Source organism: Zea mays, chromosome 9, assembly GCF_902167145.1.
Source record: "Zea mays cultivar B73 chromosome 9, Zm-B73-REFERENCE-NAM-5.0, whole genome shotgun sequence".
NCBI lineage: Eukaryota > Viridiplantae > Streptophyta > Magnoliopsida > Poales > Poaceae > Zea > Zea mays.
This window is the reverse complement of record NC_050104.1, coordinates 151,637,062-151,644,234: the sequence shown is the minus strand read 5'-3', so window position 1 is coordinate 151,644,234 and position 7,173 is coordinate 151,637,062.

Genomic DNA, 7,173 nt, shown 5'->3' with positions numbered 1-7,173 from the left:
GGTATGACTTTCATGACCTTCGTCTGAAAATCATTATATCCTAAGGGAAATAATGTTTCGAAGGACGAAGGACTTTAACCTTTAACATTTTGTGTTGCCTTGTTATTGATTCATAGCATTTGAGAACAAGTCCCCAACAGTGTTCATCCGCTTCACTTCTTGGTTGATTTGTTTTCCCCCTCTATTTCGGACTCATATTTAATTCTAACGCTAACCCCGACTTGTAGTGTGTGCTTAAGTTTATAATTTTCAGATTCCGCCTATCCACCCCCTCTAGGCGACTTTCAATTGGTATCAGAGCCCGATACTTCATTTAGAGTATAACCACTCGAAGTGATGTCGGGAGGATCCGCCAAGAGGGAGATGGAAACCGGCGAGAAGGCCACAAGCCACGGGAAGGCTCCATCAAGGGAGTCCAACGCCAAAGGCAAGGAGGAATCACCTCCTCACGTCAAGTCGTATCGGAGTGGCGACAAGAAGAAGAAGATGATGAAGAAAGTGCTCTACTACGAGACCGACTCTTCGTCGCCCTCCACATCCGGCTCCGACGTGACGTCCGTCACTTCTAAGCGCCATGAGCGCAAGAAGTATAGTAAGATGCCACTTTGTTATCCCTGTATTTCTAAGCGCACTCCATTACTTTCCGTTCCATTAGGCAAGCCACCATGTTTTGATGGCGAAGATTATTGTATGTGGAGTGATAAAATGAGGCATCACCTAACCTCACTACACGCAAGTATTTGGGACATTGTTGAGTTTGGAGCGCAGGTACCTAATGTAGGGGACAAAGATTACGATTCGGACGAGGTCGCCCAAATACGGCACTTTAACTCTCAAGCAACTACTATACTCCTCGACTCTCTATGTCGAGAGGAGTATAATAAGGTGCAAGGGTTAAAAAGTGCCAAAGAAATTTGGGACGTCCTAAAAACTGCGCACGAAGGAGATGAGGTGACCAAGATTACCAAGCGGGAGACGATCGAGGGGGGGCTCAGTCGATTCGTCCTCCACCAAGGAGAGGAGCCACAAGCGATGTACAACTGGCTTAAGACCTTGGTCAATCAAGTGTGCAACCTCGGGAGCACAAAATGGGATGACCATGAAATGGTCAAGGTTATTCTTAGATCCCTCGTATTTCGTAATCCTACACAAGTTCAATTAATATGTGGTGATCCTAGATATAAGCTAATGTCTCCCGAGGAGGTAATTGGGAAGTTTGTGAGCTTTGAACTAATTATCAAAGGCTCCAAACACATCGTCGACTTGGAGCAAGGCGGCACATTCACACCCGAGGTGCAACCCGTCGCAATCAAAGCGACGGAAGAGAAGAAAGAAGAGTCTACATCAAGTAGGCTCCCCATCGACGCCTCCAAGCTCGACAATGAGGAGATGGCGCTCATCAACAAGAGCTTCTGTCAAATCCTCAAGCAAAGGAGGGAGGAGGATTACAAACCCCGCTCCAAGAGGGTGTGCTACAAATGTGGTAAGCCCGGTCATTTTATTGCTAAATGTCCAATGTCTAGTGATAGTGACAGGGTCGACGACAAGAGGGGGAAGAAGAATGAGAAGGATGAACTTTTGGATAGCCAAGAGGAATTCCTTATTAAAGAAAACAAAAGGCATGTTAAAGTAAAAAATGCTTATGCTCAGGAAGTAGAGAAAAATGAAAACTTGACTAAAGAGCTTAGCATTTGCCATGATTCGATTACCAATCTTAGAAATGAAAATGTTAGTTTAAATGCTAAGATTGATAAATTGAATGAATCAATTTCTAGCCTTAAGACTGAAAATGCTAGTCTAATGTCTAAGGCTAAAGATTTAAATGTTTGCAATGATTCTATTTCTTGTCTTAGAAATGAGAATGCCATATTACATGCTAAGATAGAGGAATTAAATGTTTGCAAACCCTCTACATCTATTGTTGATCATGTTACTATTTGTACTAGATGTAGAGATGTAAATGTTGATGCTATAAATGATCACATTGCTTCAATTAAACAATAAAATGATCATATAGCTCAATTAACTGCTAAAATTAATGAGCATGAAATTCAAAATAAAAAGTTTAAATTTGCTAGAAGCATGCTCTATAGTGGGAGACGCCCTGGCATTAAGGAAGGCATTGGTTTTCAACAGGGAAGCAATGTCAAGCTTAATGCCCCTAAGAAATTGTCTAACTTTGTTAAGGGCAAAGCACCCATGGTTCAGGATAATGAGGGCTACATTTTATATCTTGCTAATTATCTTGAGCACAAAATTAGAAGAATTCATGCTAGGAAACCTCATACTGTTTCACATCATGCTTTTATGTATAAGAATGAGGCTTCTAGCTCTAGGTAATCAGCACATGTTAAATTGCTTAAAAAGAAAACTCCTACTGCATCAAATGAGCCTAATATTTCATTTAAGACTTTTGATGCTTCTTATGTTTTAACTAACAAATCAGGCAAAGTAGTTGCCAAATATGTTGGGGGCAAACACAAGGGCTCTAAGACTTGTGTTTGGGTACCCAATGTGCTTGTTTCTAATGTGAAAGGACCCAAGACCTTTGGGTACCTAAGAACAAGGCCTAAATTGTTTTGCAGGTTTATGCATCTGGGGGCTCAAGTTGGATAATTGATAGCGGATGCACAAACCATATGACAGGGGAGAAAAGAATGTTCTCCTCCTATGAGAAAAACGAAGATCCCCAAAGAGCTATCACATTCGGGGACAGAAATCAAGGTTTGGTCAAAAGACTTAGTAAAATTGCTATATCACCTGACCATTCCATTTCCAATATTTTTCTTGTAGATTCTTTAGATTATAATTTGCTTTCTGTTTCTCAATTATGTAAAATGGGCTACAACTGTCTTTTTACAGATGTAGGTGTTACTGTCTTTAGAAGAAGTGATTATTCAATAGCATTTAAGGGAGCATTAGAGGGTCAGCTATACTTAGTTGATTTTAACAAAGCTGAACTCGATACTTGCTTAATTGCTAATACTAATATGGGTTGGCTCTGGCATCGCCGACTAGCCCATGTTGGGATGAAGAATCTTCACACGCTTCTAAAGGGAGAGCACATTTTAGGACTAACAAATGTTCATTTTGAGAAAGACAGGATTTGTAGCGCATGCCAGGCAGGAAAGCAAGTTGGCACCCATCATCCACACAAGAACATAATGACAACGGACAGGCCACTGGAACTACTCCACATGGATCTATTCGGCCAGATAGCTTACATAAGCATCGGCGGGAGTAAGTACTGTCTAGTAACTGTGGATGGCTATTCTCGCTTCACTGGGTATTCTTTTTGCAGAAAAAATCTCAAACCCAAGAAACTTTAAAGGGATTCTTGAGACGGGCTCAAAACGAGTTCGGATTGAGAATCAAGAAAATAAGAAGCGATAATGGGATGGGTTCAAGAACTCTCAAATCGAAGGCTTTCTTGGGGGTGAGGGCATCAAGCATGAGTTCTCTTATCCCTACACACCTCAACAAAATGGTGTAGTGGAGAGGAAGAATAGAACTCTACTGGACATGGCAAGGACCATGCTTGATGAGTATAAGACTCCAGACCGGTTTTGGGCTGAAGCGATTAACACCGCCTGCTACTCCATCAACCAGCTCTATCTTCACTGAATCCTCAAGAAGACATCATACGAACTCCTCACTGGTAAAAAGCCTAATGTTTCATATTTTAGAGTCTTTGGTAGCAAATGTTTTATTCTTGTTAAAAGAGGTAGAAAATCTAAATTTACTCCTAAGGCCGTAGAAGGCTTTTTTACTAGGATATGACTCAAACACAAGGGCATATAGAGTCTTCAACAAATACACTGGATTAGTTGAGGTTTCTTGTGACATTGTGTTTCATGAGACTAATGGCTCCCAAGTGGAGCAAGTTGATCTTGATGAATTAGATGATGAAGAAGCTCTGTGCATCGTGCTAAGGAACATGTCCATTGGGGATGTGTGTCCTAAGGAATCCGAAGAGCCCACACAAGCACAAGATCAACCGTCATCTTCCATGCAAGCATCTCCACCAACTCAAGATGAGGAACATGCTCAAGACAATGAAGATCAGGAGGATGAGCCACCTCAAGAGGAGGACAATGATCAAGGGGGATATGAAGTTGATCAAGACAAGGAAGATGATCAAGAGATACAGGGTCAAAGACCAGCACACCTAAGAGTCCACCAAGCGATTCAAAGAGATCACCTCGTCAACTCCATTCTTGGTGATATCCATAAGGGGGTAACTAATCGATCTCGAGTCGCACATTCTTGTGAATATTACTCTTTTGTCTCCTCTATTGAGCCATACAGGGTAGAGGATGCACTAAGAGATTCGGATTGGGTGATGGCAATGCAAAAGGAGCTCAACAACTTCACAAGGAATGAGGTATGGCATTTGGTTCTGAAAGCATCTAGGCCCCTGGTTGGTTTTAGTGATTAATGACAAGGTAATATTATATGTGACTAACGTGTGTTTTGCAGAGACAAATGGTAAGTTAGGTCGCATGACATGTAGAAGTACTACAACGGTGAAAACAATCCCGGAGATAAGAACTCGAAGCGACGGCTAAAACGACGGAACAAAAGGTGAAGGTCTACGGAGTCCGAGTGTCAAGGAGATGTGGACACTCGCGATTTAGTTAGGTCTTTTATTCTCTTTTAGCCGTACTATAAAGAGGGGTTGTCGATGAGTAGTTTGACCAAGAGAGTTCTAGTGTAGCGTTGGTGCACAATCACACTCATATACAGTACTAGGTGTCACTCTAGAACTCACACACAAGTTAGAGCGAAAACCGATTTGAAAATCAGCTGAAAAACAAGAGTTAGTGTTTCTGGCTTTGGGGCACCGGACTGTCCGGTGTGCACCGGACTGTCTGGTGCATCCTCTGCTAGGTGGGGCCAGGCTGGTCCACGGCAGAGTGTTTCCCCTTCGCAGAAACCCGAGAGCGCAGCTTCTAGAGTTGAATTTTAGTGGCACATCGGACTGTCCGGTGTGCACCGGACAGTGGACTGTTCACTGTCCGGTGCGCCATGAGTCCAACGGCTCTCTGTCAGAACTAGCCGTTGGAAACGACCGTTGGCGCACCGTTGGCGCACCGGTGGCGCACCGGTGGCGCACCGGACTGTCTGGTGCGCCATCGCGCAGTGAATTGCCTGTAACGGCTAGTTGGTGGGTGAGGGCTATTTATACCCCCTCCACCCACCATATTCAATGTCTTGCACTCCACATTTATTCCAGCACATTGCTAGAGCATTGCAAGCACCAAGAGCCTAGTGAGGAGATTAGAGAATCATAATCCGCGCTTGTTCCTCATTAGCGCTAGTGAGAGCCACCTAGAGCACACACCACTTGCATTAGGCTTCTCTTGGTCAAGCGAAAGTCTATGGCTTGTTACTCTTGGTGATCGGCATCACCTAGACGGCTTGGTGGCGTTGGGAGCTCGGTGATCACCGTGAAGATCTTGTTGGTGACCCGACTCAAGTTTGTAAGCGGTCTCGAGGGATCCACCGCGCCGGAGTGGCAAAGGATCATCTCATAGTGAGCACTTGGTTCTTGCGAGGACCAAGGGGGAGCGATACCCTTGCGCGGGTGCTCCAACGAGGACTAGTGGAGAGTGCCGACTCTTCGATACCTCGGGAAAAATTGGAGGAGTCTTCTAAACTTTGCTTTACATTCCGCACTTAATTCAAGCACTTTACATTGTGTATTTGTTTAGCAAGTATTTGAAGTATTATCTTAGCTTTGTTACATTTCTAGTATTATATTCTTAGTGCTAGTTGTTGGGGTGAAGTTGGGCTCTTGTTTAGCTCTTGCTTAAGTTTTAATTAGTGTTGATTTTTAGAAAAGCTCAATTCACCCCCCCCCTCTTGGGCATCGTGATCCTTTCAATTGGTATCAAAGCCTTGTTGCTCATAGATTAGCTTAACCGCTAGAGTTACGATGTCCGGTGGGGATGGACCTCCTCCCGTTTTTGATGGTGACGATTTTCCTTATTGGAAAATTCGTATGGAAGCATACTTAGAGGCTATAGACATTGGTGTCTATAAAGCCGCCACTCAAGGGTTCCCCGAACCTAGAGATCCCAGAAATCTTGTAGGTGATGAGTTCAATTATGAGAAATGGAATGCTAAGGCCAAAAACACCCTTTTTAGAGGCCTTTGCAAAGATGTGTTCAATAGAGTAAGGAATCATAAAAATGCTCATGATTTGTGGATAGACATTTGTGCTCTACATGAAGGAACTAGAAGTGAACGTGAGGAAAGATATCACATAGCCATGCGAAAGTTAAATTCTTTTGAAATGCTTACTAATGAAAATGCAAATGCTATGTACTCACGACTTAATATACTTGTAGAGGAAGTCAATGGATTGGGGCTTACTCAAATCTCACAACCGGATGTTGTGAGGAAGATTCTCAGTGTCCTCCCAATAGACAAATATGGACACATTGTCACTGTGCTACATCAAATGGATCTTTCAGTTACCACACCTACACAAATTTTGGGAAAGATCAATGCCCATGAAATGTACATGCACATCAACGACAAAGAAGAATCATCTTCCAAAAGAAAGGATTTGGCTCTCAAAGCAAATCATGAAAGAAGAGGAAAAGTTGCTATTGAGAACAATGATTTCAACAATGAGTTGGCAGTGGATAATCAAAGGCTTAAGAATGAGGTCAAGAAACTAAAAAGTGAAAATGAACATCTTGCAACAAGTGTGTAAAAGTTCAACAAGGGTCAATACCTCCAAAATGAGCTGCTTATGAACACTGTTATGAAAAATAACAAGAGTGGTATTGGATACAATGCTTTTGTGCAAAAGAAAGCTATCACTCAATACAAGCCAAAGCAGACTCACAAGCCTATCAAATGCTTTGAGTGTGGAAATGAAGGTCATTTTGCCCACAACTGCAAAGCTAAACCACCAACTCCCTTGCCTAAGCACTCAAGACCATTTGCTTTCAATGCTCACTATGTTCTAAGAAAGGTTGCAAATGGAAAGATTAAGGTTACATTCCTAGGTCCACCAAATAAGAGTAGACCTAGACAAATCTGGGTGGCAAAGTCCTTAATTGAGAGAGTCACTGGACCTATGCAATATAGGGCCCTCAAAACTCAAGCTTGAATTGTCTGTGAATGTAGGTGAACTACAAGACCGGTGGGAGCCATTGG